Genomic DNA, 24708 nt, shown 5'->3' with positions numbered 1-24708 from the left:
TTTCGACCTTGATGCAACCTGTATCTCTCAAACCTCGAAACATGAAAGTTGTATAGATTTGTCTTGGTGTTCCACAGTATCTTGAATCATCTCAATTGGAGATTGTATGAGAGAGTTATGCCCAGATTACGAAGCAATGTCAAAGCTGTCCAGAATCGCCCAATTAACTACGTTTTGCACTTAATGCCTCTATTTGCATCCTAAATCAAAATATAAGAATAATGAGTACATTTAGGCACCAAATAAATATAAAAGACTAAACATTAATGGAGAAAAATATTACATTTTTCATTCTCATCAATGACTAGAAAATTTTCAACACTCACCTCTTTATCATTCAATTCTTTTACTTTCATTAAACATAGACCTGCAATTGTTAAAAAATGAGTAAAAAAATTTTATTAGAAGATCATTTATGTTGAGGAAGCAAAAACAAGTAGCTATTCTCAATGAAATTATTTTCATCCAGCAATAAAAGAGTCCAAATACTAATATTTATGACAAACTTTGGGGGTAATTTCTCAAATATATATAATACACTTAACGTTAAGTCATGCTCATACCACAGGCTTCTTTGAAAGCACCAGGTCCTAATGGCATGCCATCAATTTTTTATCAACATTATTGGAAGGAGATTGGCAAGGATGTTTCACGGGTTGTTCTAGCTTGTCTTAATCCAAGTACTATTCCACCTAGTATTAATCATACTTATATCACTCTCATCCCTAAAGTTAAATGTCCTGAGAGAGTCACTGAGTTTCGGCTCATTGCTCTCTGTAATATTATTTACAAGCTTGTGTCTAAAATCTTAGCAAATAGATTGAAGAAACTTTTGTCTGATATTATCATAGAATCTCAAAGTGCTTTCCAAGATGATAAGGCTATTTCATATAACATTCTGGTTGCATTTGAAACTCTTCATCATATGAAAAATGTAAATGGCAAAAAATCAGGTTTTATGACTCTTAAGCTTGATACAAGCAAGGCACATGATCAAGTTGAATGAAATTATCTTGCAAAGCTAATGGAGCATATGGGTTTTCATATAAAAAATGGATAGGCTTAATCCTGGAGTGTATTAGCACTATATCTTATTCCATTCTGGTAAATGGTGAGCTAAGGGAAATATCAAACCTTCAAGAGGCATTAGACAAGGAGACCATCTCTCCCTATATCTTTTTCTCCTCTACTCAGAAGGGTTAAATGGCCTAATTCAGAAAGATGTGAATGATGATCATATCCAAGGATTCTCTCTTTGCCTAAATGGTCCTCAAATCTCACAGATCTTCTTTGCTGATGTTAGTTTACTCTTCTGCTGGCTGATATGGGGGATATCCAAGCTATTCAAGATATTTTAAATCAGTAAGAGCTAGTTTTGGGGCAACAAATAAATAGAGAGAAGGCAAGCCTATTTTTCAGTAATTCAGTATCTGGAGCCTTAAAGAACAGCATCAAAAACTTTCTTGGGGTTCCTGAGATCAAGGAATATGAGAGATACTTAGGTCTCCCTGTTGTTGTGGCAAAAAATAAATGAGCTAGCTTGAACTACTTCAAGGAACGAGTATGAAATAAAATACAAGGATGGAAGGAGAAACTTTTGTGTCAAGCTGGGAAATAGATACTACTGAATTCAGTTGTTCAAGCCATTTTGACCTTTGCTATGAGCTATTTTAAGCTACCAGTGGGTTTATGTCAGGATATTGAAATGATGATATGGAAATTTTGGTGGGGGTAGAGGGGGGGATAGAAGGAAAATTCATTTGGAAAAATGGGGAATGTCTCTGCAAGCCCAAAAACGATGGTGATATGAGATTTTGTGACTTGGAAAAATTCAATATTGCTATGTTGGGGAAACAAGTATGGAAGTTGGTTCATGATACAAATTCTCTTTTTTATAGAGTTTTTAAGGCCAAATACTTGCCAAATACTTCCCTAATAGAACTATTTTTTATGCAAAGGCTCATGAGGTTCTTATGCTTGAAAAAGTATCTTGAAAGCTAGACGACTCATACAAAATGGTGCTAAATGGAGGGTTGGGGATTGTAATACTGTTCAGATTTACAAAGATAGGTGGTTGCCTAGGGAGGGTGAAGGGAGAGTGTCGTCCCCACCATCTTTTCTGCTTGAAGATTGCACTATGTCATCTCTGATTGATGAAGACTCAAAGTGGTGGAACATGGAACTCATTGACAACCTCTTTCCTCCTAACGAAGCCCAAAAAAATAAAATCCATTCCTCTTAGTATACTCCCTCAAACTGATCTTATTGTTTTTGGCCTTTGTCCACTAATGGTTTCTATTCTGTAAAAACAAGTTATCAATCTCTTTATGATGAAAATAGTCATGTTTCCACACTTACCTCAATGGCCGGTCCTCCAAAGAGCTTCTGGAAAAAACTATGGAAGTTAAGGGCCCCAAACAAGGTGAAGACCTTTCTGTGGAAGGCTTGCACAAATTTGTTGCCTACAAAGTGCAACCTAGTCCATAGGAAGATTTTATCAGATTCCAAATGTTGTCTCTGTCTGAAGGAACCTGAGTCTTCACTCCACGCTATATGGTGAGTGTGAACTACTTAGACTGGTATGGCAAAGGAGTTTCAGCAGATTGATGAATTCTGGTCAGGTGGTTGGTTCTGTTGTCAAGCTTGTAGAGCTGGTCCAAGAAAACAAACTCAATCTTGAGTTGTTTGCTATGACTTGCTAGACATTGTGGAATCGTCAAAACAAGGTTCGATTGGATGAACTAGGATTGCCACTGGACCGAATAGTTGTTCATGCCTTTTAACATTCTGCAGGAATTTCAAGAGCACATCCAGCCCTTCCCAAACCTGTCCGCCCAACTAGGCCATCCTGGAAACCCCCTGATCCCTATGAACTAAAAACTAATTTTGATGGGGCTATTTTTGATGACTTGTTTGCAGCTGGTATTGGGGTGGTAGTTCGAAACTCTCAAGGGTAGATATTGGCAACTTTGTCCGGAAAAATCCGCACTCCATCTTTAATTCTTATGGTGGAGACATTGGTAGCTAGAAGAGCAGTTATTTTCATCCACGAGCTAGGCATTCATAGCTCCAATTTTGAGGATGATTTAGAAGTATCGATCAATGCCCTTCGTCACAACAACTTGCTGCATTCTGCAGTTGGACATATTGTCCAAGATATGTTGTCTTATGCAAACTCTTTACAGAGTTTCTCTTTCTCTCAAATTTTTCGGCAAGGTAATGCTTTAACTCAGGCCTTAGCTGATGTAGAACAGACAGCACATGCCTTCCTTGAACAGCAGAGGCGCAGAAAGTCACAACGCAAGATCAAAGGGAGGTGCCAGTAGGGGGGCATCGGGGTAACAGTGTCGGAATTGCATGAAATTTGGCAGGTTGAAGGGAAACGATGTTCTGATCCAGATTCATGTCATGAACGTCGCCAAAATTTAGGCGAATTCCTTCATTAAGGCCCCGATAACAGTGTTTTTGCTATTTATAGTAATATTTATTTTTCCTTAATAACTTTTAGTTTAAAAGTCAGAATAAGGTCCCGTCTATTTTGGGACGACCCTTAAGGTCAGTAGTTTATGATTCTGCAGTTAACTCAATTTTGCCATTTTTGGTAAAATTCGGTAATTTTGTCCCCTAATCGCTTAATTAGCGCGAATTAGGGTTTTAAACGTTTTTTCTTAGTATTTATATGTTTTGTAGCCGTGAGAGGCAAGATAGTTTTATTATCAATAAACACAGACTTTTGTCAATTTTTCTTCTGGTGGATTCCAGTTTTATCTCCTTGTGGATTCAGGGAAACCCCTCGTGGATTCGAGGTTTACTACCAGAAACTAACAGTTTAGTTTCTGTTCCATCGAGAGAGCATCGTGTGTGCTTCTCTTCAGGCTTCCGCGACATCATTAGCCAATACAACTAAATTTTTTTTTCCTTTTTCTGTCTACATGGAGTCTATTCCACCTGACCTTCATGACTATTATGCTAGAGATTTGCCTACAATTAGCTAATAAAACAGAGGTATCTTGTTTCTTAAAAAAAAAAAAAGTTATCTAATATATATATATAATTATATACTTGTAATATTCTCTTAGCTTAATTAAAAATTTATATGTAAAAGTAATAAAATATTTTAGGGATAATGACAGATTACCCACCTGTGGTTTAGCCCGAATTTAACTTACCCACCCGCAGTTTCATTTTTGACACTTTACCCACCTGAGGTTACTTCCATTTAGTCTCTGTTACCCACCTCTGTTAAAAAAGAAGGGTAAATAAGTCTTTTTACACCTATTTTATGTCTCTCTCCTCCCAAAATAAGAAAAAAAAATGAAAAAATGAAAAACAAGATTGAAATATGGTATTAGTTTCTCACAATTCACAAACATGAAAAACATACACAAACATGAAGAACATACACCCAGAAAACTAAAACAAATCAAATCATGCAATACCATCAAAGTACAAACCACAGATCTATCAAAATATAACCCTAAAACCCAAGTCAAAATACAAACATCAACACACCTACACACATCCAAACCCACATATCCATCAGTAACCATGCCTCAAATACCATTTTTCAAACCCCAACAACCAAAAGAAACCCAATCCCTAAATCAAAATAAACAAAAAAGAAGAAAAATATAGGACAACATTTGATCCCACGTTTTATACCAGATTGGCTTCAAAATTAAGCCCACAAAATGAGTCACAAATTGCTTGAAAATTAACATGCAGAGAGAGAAAAATCACAGTTTCAACTTCTCTACTGGAAAAAAAAAAATGAATTCAAACCCAGGCATATATTTGAAACCCCAATTTCAAATCCAAACATATATTTTAGGGACTTCTCAAACCCAGAAAAGTTAAACTCAAATAAACCACTCCACAGATCTCATCCTCTCTCTGTCTTCCCCCTCTCTCTCTCTTTCGTCCACCCATCCAATATATCATTGAAATCTCTATAAATAGTGGAAAAATCCAACCATCAAATTCCAATTTACCATCAATACATATATTATTAGAGTGAGTTAGTATTGGGAGGTAGAGGTACCGGTGGGCAAAGAAGACGTCGCAGCAAAGGAAGACGTGGGCGCAAGAGGTGAGAAGCTCGGCGCGATTGATGAGGGAAGGATCAAGCCTTTAACAACCAAACTTATCAATGAGCTTGTCATGGTCGATCTTGCCTTCGTCTTTGTCCAACACTATGCTTCTATCTCCACCGCTTTTCTATCCATCAATCCCAAGATCCACAGTGAGTTGCCACCCACGGCCCCACGAACCCAAGTCCACCCACAGCACCACGACCCCATGCTGATCTAAAGCCCACCCAATAGAGAGAAACACAAGTGGATTAAGACCAAAAGTGTTCCCAAACATGAACAAGTTGGTAACACTCAAAACCCAGAATCTGTATGTCTCCTTCTTCCTCGGTTTCCTTGCACGATGAAAACCCAGATGATTCTCGAACTAATAAATCAAGTGGGTGCCATTGTAGCATCTAAGACCTTAGGTGAGTGAGCAAGCGTGAGAGAGTGCGTGGGAGAGGAGTGTTTGATCTGATTTTTGTTTGATTTTTTGATGAAACTTGTTAGAGTAACGGAAAAATTAGAGATGGGTTACAAAGCATAAACGGAATGAACCACGGATGGGTAAAGTTTCAAAAATGAAACCATAAGTGGGTAAGTTAAATTCGGGCTAAACCATAGGTGGGCAATCTATAATTATCCCAATATTTTATTAATATTATCAAATCTATCTTACCAATTAGGGTGTCACTTCAAAATTTAATTGAATTCTATCCAGTGTAATTTAACTACTTTCATAATTAAGATAAAAATTAAGGTATTTTATCATGTGAGCTTCGTAATAAAAATAAGGTAATTAAGGTATCTTATTATGTGAGCTTCATGACAAAAACGGGCTAATTATCAAATTCCTAGTAGAAGTTATTTATCCAAGTGTCGAAATAAGGGTGCTAGTCTTTTGTTGTTACATGTTGATAACATGATTATCACTAGCGATGACCTTGTGGTCATTGAGGACCTCAAACGTTCAATTAGCCACCACTTTGGAACGAAGTATCTGGGAAAAATCTAAGCTAGTTTCTTGATTTAGTCACTTCTTTTGATGATGGCTGCTATCTATCTAAAATAAAATATTCCTCTGATCTCATCTCTTGTACAAGTCTCATAACTGTAAACTCGCCAACACGCTTCTTTAGCTCAATATTAATCTTTGCACCATGAATGGCTAGACTCTTTGTTATACTACTCTTTACAAGCAATTGCTTGGTAGACTTGTGTACTTAACAGTCATTTGCAATAACATATTTTGTATTGGGCACATTCCTGTCATTTTTTCTCCATTGCACGCTTTATTCACCTTGTTGTTCTTCTCAGGTGAGTTAGGCATCAACTTATAAGTTATAAGTCGAGCTTTTAGCTTCTAACTTTTATGTACAGCTTTTTAAAACTTCATTTTTTTTTTCTCGCATTTTCTTACTTTTTCAAAAAATTTCAAGGTACAATTATATTTTAGTACACTTTCAGCAAAAAACTAAATAAGTTGTTCTCAAATGGACACTCAGTATCTTAAAAGGCACACTTTTTCATGGAATTTTTTCCTTCCGCCAATAAGCTAGTATTGATAGGAGATCCTACTGATCATCAAGCTACTACTGTGTATTGCTTTTTGTTAAGGAATACGCACTTTGATTTCTTGGAAAAGTAAGAAGCAAACTATTGTTGCTCTATGAAATACTAAGGTTGAGTATCATGCTCTAGCTAACACCACTATTGAACTCGTTTTGTTACGCTCTCTTCTATATTATATGGGTGTATGTATTGATAATGCCACATCAATTTACTTTGATAAGAGTAATTTTTAGACTGCTCACAGTGATCTCTTATATAAGAGGACAAAGTGTTAGGACATATGTGGTTCACATGTTAAGAACATATGTCATACTTTTATGTAGTTGGCTAATCCTTTGACAAAACGCACTTTACTTGTATTTGGGTAGATCTAAGTTGTGTTTAACACTTGAAGAAACATGTTGTTCAAGTCTAGTATTAAAACCATGAAGATCGGACCAAGAAACAAGTGAAAAAAAGCTGTTCATTAAAGCTGGACAGATAGCTCGACACCTGCAGACAGATAGCCCAACACCTGCTCGACAGCTGGCTATCTATCGAGCTCTTAAGGTGTTTCTTATCGCAATCTCAACACCTTCTCGATAGCTGGTGGATCGATCGAGAAATCTTCTATCTTCTCGATAGCTTCTCGACAGATAGCTATCTATCAAGGTTTAAAACTCGACACCTCCCGATCGATCAAGGTTACGGGAAATCAAAATTTTCAAATCTGATTTTTGAGCCAGGCTTTTGTATTTGTGTAGGGTTTCTTTTCTCACAACCCTAGATCTATATAAGACTTATTTTAGAGGCCGTCACATAAAAGAATACAAGGAGAACATATGCAAAAGGTAACCGATACCTTATTCTCTCTAAAAGAAACTACTGCGTCTTTTGCGTCTTAGGGTTTTGTAACCAAATGCTTCTTGATCTTTATTGTTGATGAAGTGAAGAACTTTGCAGCCAACATTCTTTTTCCTTAAGTTGGTGAGTGAGTCACGTACTAGGATTCGTGCAAAAGAGTTAGTCACGTATTGGGATCCGTGCAACATCAAAGGGTGGCGTTCATATATTAAAGAGTTCAGAGGTTCTGAAGCGGTAAAAGGTTTTTGCTATGAGTTCATCTACGGGGATTGTAGAGTCTAAGGACAAAGATTTTGTACTAGATTTTAAACTTCTCTTTACTATAGTGGATTGCTTTTTGGGAAGGTTTCCCCCCAGGTTTTTTACTATGAAACTAGTTGGTTTCATTAGTTTTCTTAGGTCATCATATCTTGTCTTATTTACTTTTCCGCTGCATATGATTTTGACCTGATATTGATGTTTATTTGTTTTTAACAAGTTTTATTCATAATAAATCTAATTAACAACTTGGGTTTAAAACTTGTTAATTCTATCAACCGGAGTCTAAATTTCCCAACACAAAGCATATTGAGATTCAATGTTGTTTGAGTAAGAACCAATTTTAAATTAATGCTAGTCTCTTATTAATGTTTGCAGGTTACTTGAAGTGAAACTAGAGGTGCAAAATCCCATTTTAAAGTGAAATCTGACTTGAAGGATTAGGTTTTGGGGTTTGAAAATGCCTCACTTAAGGGGAATTTTTGAGAAATATTGCCAGTTTAACAGTAAAGATGAAAAATCCAAAGTGATTGCTTTTCCTATGTGACTAATTTCAATTTCTAAGTCTAAGTTGTTTCCAACTTTCCATCGCCATTGGTTCGAAGTGGTTTATGCCTAAACAGATTAAGTCAAAATGTCCTAATTCAAATTTCACCTATTCAGAGTTAATTGAATCAAAGTGCATCATCTCAAAGTAAATTATATCAAAATAATGAAACAGAATACAATCTAAGTCATTATTCTAACATCAAATTGATTCAAAGCAAGTAGGTATTCAGATCAAAGATAAACAAGCACCTAAATATTGCATCGGACATGACTAATACTTGATTAAATAAGACCTTCATCATAAGGAAAGCAACATACAAGTTATGCCTAATGTATTTTCTTATAGTATAAGCCTCTATTTATACTTGGTTCCATGTATTGCTTCCTTGTTAATCATGATTGTTATGTGTCATTTTGCTAACAGGGTTCATAACCTCTTATAACTGCCATGAGGTAACTATTCCCATGCTACTTGTGACTATTTTGGCACTTGTCTTTGTGTTGTCTTCGTTACTACTTGAGGTAACTGCTTGTAACCTCCTTGAGGTAATAACCGCACTCTTTTATTATCTGCTTCGAGATTTCTTGGATCAACGACTCTTGTTCTCCATTTGGGTATCAATCTTGTCTTTAACTTATTCCACACTGGCCGCCACAACGCCTTCTCTTTCTAGGTCGCTATTCCTTGACATGCCATTTGTATCAGCAAAAAAAAATATTATTTGGCCTAACAAATGTAATTTCATTTGTCACCAACTCACCATCTTCTTTGTGGGCTTCTCCATCTTCAATCTGTTTCTTTCATGGACTAGCTTTTTAACATTTTCACCAAATCTCTTGCTCCTTGTTCCATTTCCTTTTGTCTAAACTCAACCACATCTTGCCATCTTGAAATTTGAGGGAGGATGTTAGATATTTTAGAGTCCATTGGACCGAAACGTGTAGTTGCAAGTCAAGCAACCTAATTCTACTTGGGCTAGAATAAAGTTAGGTTATGCTTTGTTTAAATGTGCTTTATTTGTATCTTGTACTATGAATATGAATTCAATTTGCTTTCTTCTGTATGAGTAGCATTTTCTTGGTAGTAGTGTTCTTCATGGATTCAAATCCTGTATGTCTATTAGAAACACTATAAAGTGTTAATTTAGCTACAAAGCCCTTGAGATAAACATCCTAATTAAATGTTAAAGATATGTTGAAATATGATCTTATTCCTTTACACCTAACCATTGATGTAATAAAAATAATAATAATTAGGATGCTGATGATGCTCAGCCAAGATTTTTATTTCTTTATTTTTAAAAATGTGTATGATAATGCACATCTGCTCTCCTCATCATCATTTCTCTCAATTTTATTTTTCTATATCTAAAAAGAAACTCTTCATATACTAGAAGAGAATGAAAGAAGAGGCATAAATTAAAACGAATGATTCCCCATAAAGTTGTTAACTAAGAATTTAGATACTAGTAGGTCCAACTCCTAGAATATTAATGTTCTCACTATATTCTGAATATGCAATTGGATGCTTCTGTTTAACAATCCACGAATCTTTATATTTATACATATATATTGGTAAGAAGATTTCTTTAAATATTAGAATGCAGAAGCTGGTCTAAATGGTTAGGTACATGTCCGCTGGTTATAGATGCCAAGATTCTTTTGTTTTAGTCGGGGAATTCTCGACTCTCAAATTAGTTTTCAAATAATAAATAAAATAAAAATAATTTACTTGGGCCATTAGAAATTTAGATTATCATTAATTCATTATAGGTAGCTCTCCAAATAAATGAATAAAACACCAACCGCTTTGTCTATTGGGCCAGGTGAGCGGAACTTAGCTAGTAAGTTAACGAGTTCTGTCTTCAACAGTTTAACCAACCAAAAAAACTCTTAATGGTGATGCTATTTTTGTCCCAACGTGTTTAAATTTGGGATACAAAATCCAATTTTTAACACGATTGTTTGTTATTGCAGACATAATGGTGGTGCTATTTTTGTCCTAACGTGTTATTGGTGATCAGTAATAACACGTTTGGACAGCTTTGTTTTTTCGGTTGATTTGTCACTGATTTTAGAGTCATTATGACAACAAACCTCATTAATTACTTCTAAATTATGTTTTCAAAGATTGAGCAAATAATAATACCAGCAAAATGGATCATAGCATTACAATTTTTCGAGCTTTGCATGTTTTATTTTGACATATTCAATTATTACATCATGTTCAGATTGAGGATTTAAATCCGTCTCTTTATAAAAGAAATCAAAACAATCTTATTGAATTACAAGACTCTTGACAAGAATAATTTTATTAACATCAATAGAAATTACTACTCTTCCCACAAAACAAAAGATGAAATCAACAGGTTATGTTCATTTTCACCAAGGAAATTGTAGTTGAACCCGATCTGCAACTGTTCCTACTTCGTAGTTCCTATAACAAAAAGACGTTCCTTTTCAATTGAACCAATCATGAGAGAGAGAGAGAGAGGGGTTGAAGGGTATGGTGGAGTGATGATGCATGGTCCCGATTGCAATGAGAATGAGCCACGCTTTTGCATACAGCTCATAAATTAGCCCATTTGCACAGACAAGCATGTTGATAGAGAGTTTTTACACTCACAATAATGTGGGAGAGCCTTTTACCCTCATCGCTAATAATTGAGATCGAGCCTGAACCTTTGTATTCAATTGGTACCCCATCTTGTTGATAGTACCAATTGATTGTTGCCTGAGCTTCCCTCAATTTGAGGACCAGTAAAGAAAATGTCTATGATGACATAGCCATGATCATGCTTTCATAGTGGACATTATATATAACGATTTCAGAATATATATAGCTGCTTTTTTTTTTCTTTTCTTTTTCCTCGCATATCTTACAACAATCAATAATTTGTCTTTCATTCTTATCAACAATAACAAACAAAAAATAAAAGTGTCATTATTTTTCCTTTTTATGAAAAACTGCTTTGCATTTTATTACTCATGGCATAAAATAAAAAATCACGTCTAAGAGTAGCCATTATTTGCAGTGGGGCCTTTCATACAGTCTTTCTATATCCAATGGACTCTAGAAAACGTCCCCAAATATATGAGAACTTATTTTGATTTTCGAGTCTAAAATTAGAAAAAAAAAAATTACTATAAATAACAAGTTTAACTAAAGGGAAGTTTAAATGAAGCAATTTGCTTAAAAAGCGAGGTAAGTCATGGCTGAAGGCAATGACCAATGAGTCCTCATGGTCATTTTCTTCAAGTCACCAAATTTCATGCAATTTTATTATTAGTCTTAATTATTTCTACTAATATTTTTATACTTTGAAAACTTTTTTTGGATTAACTTCTTAAAGTTTTTATTTATTTTTATTTTTTATTTATTTTTTGAGCAGAAACTGAAGAGTTTTATCACACAGAAGTAAAAGAGAATTACAGGAAATATTGAATGAAGACGAAGAAGAAACAGAGAACAGAGGAAGGAGAGAGGAAGAGAAAGAGAAGAGAAATTGAGAGAAAAATATCTTCTTGATTAAATGAAGATTATGAACTCTGAAAAACTTAATCCAATTCTGTGATACACTGCCATATATATACACTTACACATTCAGCTATAACAGAATAGATACACTCCTAAATATGCGCCTAAGATCACGGAAGCAACAGCTCAATTGTAACTGTTTGCAACAGCTCAATTGTAACTGTTTTTGGCGCCAAAAAAAAAAAAAAAAAAACTTTAATCCATGAGGCACACCAAATTCACATTTTAAGTGGTGTGGTAGGGCATTCTAAAAGCCCAGTTTTACTACTAAGACTCTAATGATCTGTTTGGATTGAGAGGAAGGGAAGGGGGTAGAGTAAAGTTGACCCAAAATTAACCTAATTTATTACATCAAATCAAACAAATTTTAATAAGTACTAAATAATATTATCTAAAGTTTTTAACAAGAAAGTATCACAATAAAAAAAAATAAAAAAAAAAGGTCTTAATTTTCATGAATTTAAATACTTATTAGTTAGTTTTACCTATCAAAAACAAAGCTAGACTAAGTCTTTAACATTAATAGATCTTGAAGCGAGCCTAGAAAACCTAAACCCATTCCCGCCCTAACTTAGGTGCATGAAAAAAAATATTGTCCCATCCCCACCCTACCACCTTTGTGGAATAAGGAAAACCCATGCGGGGTGCACTGTTCAAGATCGGGTGAAGAAAAATTGACATCTCTATACTTAAGCGTGAAAGTTCAAAGGTGAGTTGAAAGAAGGCTCTTTTTTTTAATTAATAAAAATTCTAAGTATAATGCATGTAATTAAGAAATAGTAGACAACTGGACATGATTAAGTTGATCAATTTTTTTCAAAATTAAATTTGGAATTTCATATACAAAAATGTTAATCAATTTCTTATTGTACGTGATAAAGACTTTAGAAGAATATTAAATATTATAACCTCAAAATGCCCTAACAATTATAATAAAAATTACAAGATTCAATGGAGATCTTATCATATAACATTAAGCTTGCGTGTTCAAGTTAGTTCAACTAATTTGTGTCTCTTTTCATTAAATTTGAGATTTGGATTAAATTCTAACCTTCACCAAAAACCATTTAAAATAAGATGATACTAAAATTGTTTAGAGTCATAAGTAAGATTTGCTCATTTTTCTTAAAGCCAATGAAAATTTTTCACAATATGACCGATTTCGACCTTGATGCAACCTGTATCTCTCAAACCTCGAAACATGAAAGTTGTATAGATTTGTCTTGGTGTTCCACAGTATCTTGAATCATCTCAATTGGAGATTGTATGAGAGAGTTATGCCCAGATTACGAAGCAATGTCAAAGCTGTCCAGAATCGCCCAATTAACTACGTTTTGCACTTAATGCCTCTATTTGCATCCTAAATCAAAATATAAGAATAATGAGTACATTTAGGCACCAAATAAATATAAAAGACTAAACATTAATGGAGAAAAATATTACATTTTTCATTCTCATCAATGACTAGAAAATTTTCAACACTCACCTCTTTATCATTCAATTCTTTTACTTTCATTAAACATAGACCTGCAATTGTTAAAAAATGAGTAAAAAAATTTTATTAGAAGATCATTTATGTTGAGGAAGCAAAAACAAGTAGCTATTCTCAATGAAATTATTTTCATCCAGCAATAAAAGAGTCCAAATACTAATATTTATGACAAACTTTGGGGGTAATTTCTCAAATATATATAATACACTTAACGTTAAGTCATGCTCATACCACAGGCTTCTTTGAAAGCACCAGGTCCTAATGGCATGCCATCAATTTTTTATCAACATTATTGGAAGGAGATTGGCAAGGATGTTTCACGGGTTGTTCTAGCTTGTCTTAATCCAAGTACTATTCCACCTAGTATTAATCATACTTATATCACTCTCATCCCTAAAGTTAAATGTCCTGAGAGAGTCACTGAGTTTCGGCTCATTGCTCTCTGTAATATTATTTACAAGCTTGTGTCTAAAATCTTAGCAAATAGATTGAAGAAACTTTTGTCTGATATTATCATAGAATCTCAAAGTGCTTTCCAAGATGATAAGGCTATTTCATATAACATTCTGGTTGCATTTGAAACTCTTCATCATATGAAAAATGTAAATGGCAAAAAATCAGGTTTTATGACTCTTAAGCTTGATACAAGCAAGGCACATGATCAAGTTGAATGAAATTATCTTGCAAAGCTAATGGAGCATATGGGTTTTCATATAAAAAATGGATAGGCTTAATCCTGGAGTGTATTAGCACTATATCTTATTCCATTCTGGTAAATGGTGAGCTAAGGGAAATATCAAACCTTCAAGAGGCATTAGACAAGGAGACCATCTCTCCCTATATCTTTTTCTCCTCTACTCAGAAGGGTTAAATGGCCTAATTCAGAAAGATGTGAATGATGATCATATCCAAGGATTCTCTCTTTGCCTAAATGGTCCTCAAATCTCACAGATCTTCTTTGCTGATGTTAGTTTACTCTTCTGCTGGCTGATATGGGGGATATCCAAGCTATTCAAGATATTTTAAATCAGTAAGAGCTAGTTTTGGGGCAACAAATAAATAGAGAGAAGGCAAGCCTATTTTTCAGTAATTCAGTATCTGGAGCCTTAAAGAACAGCATCAAAAACTTTCTTGGGGTTCCTGAGATCAAGGAATATGAGAGATACTTAGGTCTCCCTGTTGTTGTGGCAAAAAATAAATGAGCTAGCTTGAACTACTTCAAGGAACGAGTATGAAATAAAATACAAGGATGGAAGGAGAAACTTTTGTGTCAAGCTGGGAAATAGATACTACTGAATTCAGTTGTTCAAGCCATTTTGACCTTTGCTATGAGCTATTTTAAGCTACCAGTGGGTTTATGTCAGGATATTGAAATGATGATATGGAAATTTTGGTGGGGGTAGAGGGGGGGATAGAAGGAAAATTCATTTGGAAAAATGGGGAATGTCTCTGCAAGCCCAAAAACGATGGTGATATGAGATTTTGTGACTTGGAAAAATTCAATATTGCTATGTTGGGGAAACAAGTATGGAAGTTGGTTCATGATACAAATTCTCTTTTTTATAGAGTTTTTAAGGCCAAATACTTGCCAAATACTTCCCTAATAGAACTATTTTTTATGCAAAGGCTCATGAGGTTCTTATGCTTGAAAAAGTATCTTGAAAGCTAGACGACTCATACAAAATGGTGCTAAATGGAGGGTTGGGGATTGTAATACTGTTCAGATTTACAAAGATAGGTGGTTGCCTAGGGAGGGTGAAGGGAGAGTGTCGTCCCCACCATCTTTTCTGCTTGAAGATTGCACTATGTCATCTCTGATTGATGAAGACTCAAAGTGGTGGAACATGGAACTCATTGACAACCTCTTTCCTCCTAACGAAGCCCAAAAAAATAAAATCCATTCCTCTTAGTATACTCCCTCAAACTGATCTTATTGTTTTTGGCCTTTGTCCACTAATGGTTTCTATTCTGTAAAAACAAGTTATCAATCTCTTTATGATGAAAATAGTCATGTTTCCACACTTACCTCAATGGCCGGTCCTCCAAAGAGCTTCTGGAAAAAACTATGGAAGTTAAGGGCCCCAAACAAGGTGAAGACCTTTCTGTGGAAGGCTTGCACAAATTTGTTGCCTACAAAGTGCAACCTAGTCCATAGGAAGATTTTATCAGATTCCAAATGTTGTCTCTGTCTGAAGGAACCTGAGTCTTCACTCCACGCTATATGGTGAGTGTGAACTACTTAGACTGGTATGGCAAAGGAGTTTCAGCAGATTGATGAATTCTGGTCAGGTGGTTGGTTCTGTTGTCAAGCTTGTAGAGCTGGTCCAAGAAAACAAACTCAATCTTGAGTTGTTTGCTATGACTTGCTAGACATTGTGGAATCGTCAAAACAAGGTTCGATTGGATGAACTAGGATTGCCACTGGACCGAATAGTTGTTCATGCCTTTTAACATTCTGCAGGAATTTCAAGAGCACATCCAGCCCTTCCCAAACCTGTCCGCCCAACTAGGCCATCCTGGAAACCCCCTGATCCCTATGAACTAAAAACTAATTTTGATGGGGCTATTTTTGATGACTTGTTTGCAGCTGGTATTGGGGTGGTAGTTCGAAACTCTCAAGGGTAGATATTGGCAACTTTGTCCGGAAAAATCCGCACTCCATCTTTAATTCTTATGGTGGAGACATTGGTAGCTAGAAGAGCAGTTATTTTCATCCACGAGCTAGGCATTCATAGCTCCAATTTTGAGGATGATTTAGAAGTATCGATCAATGCCCTTCGTCACAACAACTTGCTGCATTCTGCAGTTGGACATATTGTCCAAGATATGTTGTCTTATGCAAACTCTTTACAGAGTTTCTCTTTCTCTCAAATTTTTCGGCAAGGTAATGCTTTAACTCAGGCCTTAGCTGATGTAGAACAGACAGCACATGCCTTCCTTGAACAGCAGAGGCGCAGAAAGTCACAACGCAAGATCAAAGGGAGGTGCCAGTAGGGGGGCATCGGGGTAACAGTGTCGGAATTGCATGAAATTTGGCAGGTTGAAGGGAAACGATGTTCTGATCCAGATTCATGTCATGAACGTCGCCAAAATTTAGGCGAATTCCTTCATTAAGGCCCCGATAACAGTGTTTTTGCTATTTATAGTAATATTTATTTTTCCTTAATAACTTTTAGTTTAAAAGTCAGAATAAGGTCCCGTCTATTTTGGGACGACCCTTAAGGTCAGTAGTTTATGATTCTGCAGTTAACTCAATTTTGCCATTTTTGGTAAAATTCGGTAATTTTGTCCCCTAATCGCTTAATTAGCGCGAATTAGGGTTTTAAACGTTTTTTCTTAGTATTTATATGTTTTGTAGCCGTGAGAGGCAAGATAGTTTTATTATCAATAAACACAGACTTTTGTCAATTTTTCTTCTGGTGGATTCCAGTTTTATCTCCTTGTGGATTCAGGGAAACCCCTCGTGGATTCGAGGTTTACTACCAGAAACTAACAGTTTAGTTTCTGTTCCATCGAGAGAGCATCGTGTGTGCTTCTCTTCAGGCTTCCGCGACATCATTAGCCAATACAACTAAATTTTTTTTTCCTTTTTCTGTCTACATGGAGTCTATTCCACCTGACCTTCATGACTATTATGCTAGAGATTTGCCTACAATTAGCTAATAAAACAGAGGTATCTTGTTTCTTAAAAAAAAAAAAAGTTATCTAATATATATATATAATTATATACTTGTAATATTCTCTTAGCTTAATTAAAAATTTATATGTAAAAGTAATAAAATATTTTAGGGATAATGACAGATTACCCACCTGTGGTTTAGCCCGAATTTAACTTACCCACCCGCAGTTTCATTTTTGACACTTTACCCACCTGAGGTTACTTCCATTTAGTCTCTGTTACCCACCTCTGTTAAAAAAGAAGGGTAAATAAGTCTTTTTACACCTATTTTATGTCTCTCTCCTCCCAAAATAAGAAAAAAAAATGAAAAAATGAAAAACAAGATTGAAATATGGTATTAGTTTCTCACAATTCACAAACATGAAAAACATACACAAACATGAAGAACATACACCCAGAAAACTAAAACAAATCAAATCATGCAATACCATCAAAGTACAAACCACAGATCTATCAAAATATAACCCTAAAACCCAAGTCAAAATACAAACATCAACACACCTACACACATCCAAACCCACATATCCATCAGTAACCATGCCTCAAATACCATTTTTCAAACCCCAACAACCAAAAGAAACCCAATCCCTAAATCAAAATAAACAAAAAAGAAGAAAAATATAGGACAACATTTGATCCCACGTTTTATACCAGATTGGCTTCAAAATTAAGCCCACAAAATGAGTCACAAATTGCTTGAAAATTAACATGCAGAGAGAGAAAAATCACAGTTTCAACTTCTCTACTGGAAAAAAAAAAATGAATTCAAACCCAGGCATATATTTGAAACCCCAATTTCAAATCCAAACATATATTTTAGGGACTTCTCAAACCCAGAAAAGTTAAACTCAAATAAACCACTCCACAGATCTCATCCTCTCTCTGTCTTCCCCCTCTCTCTCTCTTTCGTCCACCCATCCAATATATCATTGAAATCTCTATAAATAGTGGAAAAATCCAACCATCAAATTCCAATTTACCATCAATACATATATTATTAGAGTGAGTTAGTATTGGGAGGTAGAGGTACCGGTGGGCAAAGAAGACGTCGCAGCAAAGGAAGACGTGGGCGCAAGAGGTGAGAAGCTCGGCGCGATTGATGAGGGAAGGATCAAGCCTTTAACAACCAAACTTATCAATGAGCTTGTCATGGTCGATCTTGCCTTCGTCTTTGTCCAACACTATGCTTCTATCTCCACCGCTTTTCTATCCATCAATCCCAAGATCCACAGTGAGTTGCCACCCACGGCCCCACGAACCCAAGTCCACCCACAGCACCACGACCCCATGCTGATCTAAAGCCCACCCAATAGAGAGAAACACAAGTGGATTAAGACCAAAAGTGTTCCCAAACATGAACAAGTTGGTAACACTCAAAACCCAGAATCTGTATGTCTCCTTCTTCCTCGGTTTCCTTGCACGATGAAAACCCAGATGATTCTCGAACTAATAAATCAAGTGGGTGCCATTGTAGCATCTAAGACCTTAGGTGAGTGAGCAAGCGTGAGAGAGTGCGTGGGAGAGGAGTGTTTGATCTGATTTTTGTTTGATTTTTTGATGAAACTTGTTAGAGTAACGGAAAAATTAGAGATGGGTTACAAAGCATAAACGGAATGAACCACGGATGGGTAAAGTTTCAAAAATGAAACCATAAGTGGGTAAGTTAAATTCGGGCTAAACCATAGGTGGGCAATCTATAATTATCCCAATATTTTATTAATATTATCAAATCTATCTTACCAATTAGGGTGTCACTTCAAAATTTAATTGAATTCTATCCAGTGTAATTTAACTACTTTCATAATTAAGATAAAAATTAAGGTATTTTATCATGTGAGCTTCGTAATAAAAATAAGGTAATTAAGGTATCTTATTATGTGAGCTTCATGACAAAAACGGGCTAATTATCAAATTCCTAGTAGAAGTTATTTATCCAAGTGTCGAAATAAGGGTGCTAGTCTTTTGTTGTTACATGTTGATAACATGATTATCACTAGCGATGACCTTGTGGTCATTGAGGACCTCAAACGTTCAATTAGCCACCACTTTGGAACGAAGTATCTGGGAAAAATCTAAGCTAGTTTCTTGATTTAGTCACTTCTTTTGATGATGGCTGCTATCTATCTAAAATAAAATATTCCTCTGATCTCATCTCTTGTACAAGTCTCATAACTGTAAACTCGCCAACACGCTTCTTTAGCTCAATATTAATCTTTGCACCATGAATGGCTAGACTCTTTGTTATACTACTCTTTACAAGCAATTGCTTGGTAGACTTGTGTACTTAACAGTCATTTGCAATAACATATTTTGTATTGGGCACATTCCTGTCATTTTTTCTCCATTGCACGCTTTATTCACCTTGTTGTTCTTCTCAGGTGAGTTAGGCATCAACTTATAAGTTATAAGTCGAGCTTTTAGCTTCTAACTTTTATGTACAGCTTTTTAAAACTTCATTTTTTTTTTCTCGCATTTTCTTACTTTTTCAAAAAATTTCAAGGTACAATTATATTTTAGTACACTTTCAGCAAAAAACTAAATAAGTTGTTCTCAAATGGACACTCAGTATCTTAAAAGGCACACTTTTTCATGGAATTTTTTCCTTCCGCCAATAAGCTAGTATTGATAGGAGATCCTACTGATCATCAAGCTACTACTGTGTATTGCTTTTTGTTAAGGAATACGCACTTTGATTTCTTGGAAAAGTAAGAAGCAAACTATTGTTGCTCTATGAAATACTAAGGTTGAGTATCATGCTCTAGCTAACACCACTATTGAACTCGTTTTGTTACGCTCTCTTCTATATTATATGGGTGTATGTATTGATAATGCCACATCAATTTACTTTGATAAGAGTAATTTTTAGACTGCTCACAGTGATCTCTTATATAAGAGGACAAAGTGTTAGGACATATGTGGTTCACATGTTAAGAACATATGTCATACTTTTATGTAGTTGGCTAATCCTTTGACAAAACGCACTTTACTTGTATTTGGGTAGATCTAAGTTGTGTTTAACACTTGAAGAAACATGTTGTTCAAGTCTAGTATTAAAACCATGAAGATCGGACCAAGAAACAAGTGAAAAAAAGCTGTTCATTAAAGCTGGACAGATAGCTCGACACCTGCAGACAGATAGCCCAACACCTGCTCGACAGCTGGCTATCTATCGAGCTCTTAAGGTGTTTCTTATCGCAATCTCAACACCTTCTCGATAGCTGGTGGATCGATCGAGAAATCTTCTATCTTCTCGATAGCTTCTCGACAGATAGCTATCTATCAAGGTTTAAAACTCGACACCTCCCGATCGATCAAGGTTACGGGAAATCAAAATTTTCAAATCTGATTTTTGAGCCAGGCTTTTGTATTTGTGTAGGGTTTCTTTTCTCACAACCCTAGATCTATATAAGACTTATTTTAGAGGCCGTCACATAAAAGAATACAAGGAGAACATATGCAAAAGGTAACCGATACCTTATTCTCTCTAAAAGAAACTACTGCGTCTTTTGCGTCTTAGGGTTTTGTAACCAAATGCTTCTTGATCTTTATTGTTGATGAAGTGAAGAACTTTGCAGCCAACATTCTTTTTCCTTAAGTTGGTGAGTGAGTCACGTACTAGGATTCGTGCAAAAGAGTTAGTCACGTATTGGGATCCGTGCAACATCAAAGGGTGGCGTTCATATATTAAAGAGTTCAGAGGTTCTGAAGCGGTAAAAGGTTTTTGCTATGAGTTCATCTACGGGGATTGTAGAGTCTAAGGACAAAGATTTTGTACTAGATTTTAAACTTCTCTTTACTATAGTGGATTGCTTTTTGGGAAGGTTTCCCCCCAGGTTTTTTACTATGAAACTAGTTGGTTTCATTAGTTTTCTTAGGTCATCATATCTTGTCTTATTTACTTTTCCGCTGCATATGATTTTGACCTGATATTGATGTTTATTTGTTTTTAACAAGTTTTATTCATAATAAATCTAATTAACAACTTGGGTTTAAAACTTGTTAATTCTATCAACCGGAGTCTAAATTTCCCAACACAAAGCATATTGAGATTCAATGTTGTTTGAGTAAGAACCAATTTTAAATTAATGCTAGTCTCTTATTAATGTTTGCAGGTTACTTGAAGTGAAACTAGAGGTGCAAAATCCCATTTTAAAGTGAAATCTGACTTGAAGGATTAGGTTTTGGGGTTTGAAAATGCCTCACTTAAGGGGAATTTTTGAGAAATATTGCCAGTTTAACAGTAAAGATGAAAAATCCAAAGTGATTGCTTTTCCTATGTGACTAATTTCAATTTCTAAGTCTAAGTTGTTTCCAACTTTCCATCGCCATTGGTTCGAAGTGGTTTATGCCTAAACAGATTAAGTCAAAATGTCCTAATTCAAATTTCACCTATTCAGAGTTAATTGAATCAAAGTGCATCATCTCAAAGTAAATTATATCAAAATAATGAAACAGAATACAATCTAAGTCATTATTCTAACATCAAATTGATTCAAAGCAAGTAGGTATTCAGATCAAAGATAAACAAGCACCTAAATATTGCATCGGACATGACTAATACTTGATTAAATAAGACCTTCATCATAAGGAAAGCAACATACAAGTTATGCCTAATGTATTTTCTTATAGTATAAGCCTCTATTTATACTTGGTTCCATGTATTGCTTCCTTGTTAATCATGATTGTTATGTGTCATTTTGCTAACAGGGTTCATAACCTCTTATAACTGCCATGAGGTAACTATTCCCATGCTACTTGTGACTATTTTGGCACTTGTCTTTGTGTTGTCTTCGTTACTACTTGAGGTAACTGCTTGTAACCTCCTTGAGGTAATAACCGCACTCTTTTATTATCTGCTTCGAGATTTCTTGGATCAACGACTCTTGTTCTCCATTTGGGTATCAATCTTGTCTTTAACTTATTCCACACTGGCCGCCACAACGCCTTCTCTTTCTAGGTCGCTATTCCTTGACATGCCATTTGTATCAGCAAAAAAAAATATTATTTGGCCTAACAAATGTAATTTCATTTGTCACCATCTTCTTTGTGGGCTTCTCCATCTTCAATCTGTTTCTTTCATGGACTAGCTTTTTAACATTTTCACCAAATCTCTTGCTCCTTGTTCCATTTCCTTTTGTCTAAACTCAACCACATCTTGCCATCTTGAAATTTGAGGGAGGATGTTAGATATTTTAGAGTCCATTGGACCGAAACGTGTAGTTGCAAGTCAAGCAACCTAATTCTACTTGGGCTAGAATAAAGTTAGGTTATGCTTTGTTTAAATGTGCTTTATTTGTATCTTGTACTATGAATATGAATTCAATTTGCTTTCTTCTGTATGAGTAGCATTTTCTTGGTAGTAGTGTTCTTCATGGATTCAAATCCTGTATGTCTATTAGAAACACTATAAAGTGTTAATTTAGCTACAAAGCCCTTGAGATAAACATCCTAATTAAATGTTAAAGATATGTTGAAATATGATCTTATTCCTTTACACCTAACCATTGATGTAATAAAAATAATAATAATTAGGATGCTGATGATGCTCAGCCAAGATTTTTATTTCTTTATTTTTAAAAATGTGTATGATAATGCACATCTGCTCTCCTCATCATCATTTCTCTCAATTTTATTTTTCTATATCTAAAAAGAAACTCTTCATATACTAGAAGAGAATGAAAGAAGAGGCATAAATTAAAACGAATGATTCCCCATAAAGTTGTTAACTAAGAATTTAGATACTAGTAGGTCCAACTCCTAGAATATTAATGTTCTCACTATATTCTGAATATGCAATTGGATGCTTCTGTTTAACAATCCACGAATCTTTATATTTATACATATATATTGGTAAGAAGATTTCTTTAAATATTAGAATGCAGAAGCTGGTCTAAATGGTTAGGTACATGTCCGCTGGTTATAGATGCCAAGATTCTTTTGTTTTAGTCGGGGAATTCTCGACTCTCAAATTAGTTTTCAAATAATAAATAAAATAAAAATAATTTACTTGGGCCATTAGAAATTTAGATTATCATTAATTCATTATAGGTAGCTCTCCAAATAAATAAATAAAACACCAACCGCTTTGTCTATTGGGCCAGGTGAGCGGAACTTAGCTAGTAAGTTAATGAGTTCTGTCTTCAACAGTTTAACCAACCAAAAAAACTCTTAATGGTGATGCTATTTTTGTCCCAACGTGTTTAAATTTGGGATACAAAATCCAATTTTTAACACGATTGTTTGTTATTGCAGACATAATGGTGGTGCTATTTTTGTCCTAACGTGTTATTGGTGATCAGTAATAACACGTTTGGACAGCTTTGTTTTTTCGGTTGATTTGTCACTGATTTTAGAGTCATTATGACAACAAACCTCATTAATTACTTCTAAATTATGTTTTCAAAGATTGAGCAAATAATAATACCAGCAAAATGGATCATAGCATTACAATTTTTCGAGCTTTGCATGTTTTATTTTGACATATTCAATTATTACATCATGTTCAGATTGAGGATTTAAATCCGTCTCTTTATAAAAGAAATCAAAACAATCTTATTGAATTACAAGACTCTTGACAAGAATAATTTTATTAACATCAATAGAAATTACTACTCTTCCCACAAAACAAAAGATGAAATCAACAGGTTATGTTCATTTTCACCAAGGAAATTGTAGTTGAACCCGATCTGCAACTGTTCCTACTTCGTAGTTCCTATAACAAAAAGATGTTCCTTTTCAATTGAACCAATCATGAGAGAGAGAGAGAGGGGTTGAAGGGTATGGTGGAGTGATGATGCATGGTCCCGATTGCAATGAGAATGAGCCACGCTTTTGCATACAGCTCATAAATTAGCCCATTTGCACAGACAAGCATGTTGATAGAGAGTTTTTACACTCACAATAATGTGGGAGAGCCTTTTACCCTCATCGCTAATAATTGAGATCGAGCCTGAACCTTTGTATTCAATTGGTACCCCATCTTGTTGATAGTACCAATTGATTGTTGCCTGAGCTTCCCTCAATTTGAGGACCAGTAAAGAAAATGTCTATGATGACATAGCCATGATCATGCTTTCATAGTGGACATTATATATAACGATTTCAGAATATATATAGCTGCTTTTTTTTTTCTTTTCTTTTTCCTCGCATATCTTACAACAATCAATAATTTGTCTTTCATTCTTATCAACAATAACAAACAAAAAATAAAAGTGTCATTATTTTTCCTTTTTATGAAAAACTGCTTTGCATTTTATTACTCATGGCATAAAATAAAAAATCACGTCTAAGAGTAGCCATTATTTGCAGTGGGGCCTTTCATACAGTCTTTCTATATCCAATGGACTCTAGAAAACGTCCCCAAATATATGAGAACTTATTTTGATTTTCGAGTCTAAAATTAGAAAAAAAAAAATTACTATAAATAACAAGTTTAACTAAAGGGAAGTTTAAATGAAGCAATTTGCTTAAAAAGCGAGGTAAGTCATGGCTGAAGGCAATGACCAATGAGTCCTCATGGTCATTTTCTTCAAGTCACCAAATTTCATGCAATTTTATTATTAGTCTTAATTATTTCTACTAATATTTTTATACTTTGAAAACTTTTCTTGGATTAACTTCTTAAAGTTTTTATTTATTTTTATTTTTTATTTATTTTTTGAGCAGAAACTTCTTATAGTTTCTGTATTAAACAAAAAAAATAAAT

This window comes from Quercus suber, unplaced genomic scaffold (genome assembly GCF_002906115.3).
Source record: "Quercus suber isolate HL8 unplaced genomic scaffold, Cork oak 2.0 scaffold_213, whole genome shotgun sequence".
NCBI lineage: Eukaryota > Viridiplantae > Streptophyta > Magnoliopsida > Fagales > Fagaceae > Quercus > Quercus suber.
This window is presented reverse-complemented; position numbering follows the sequence as displayed.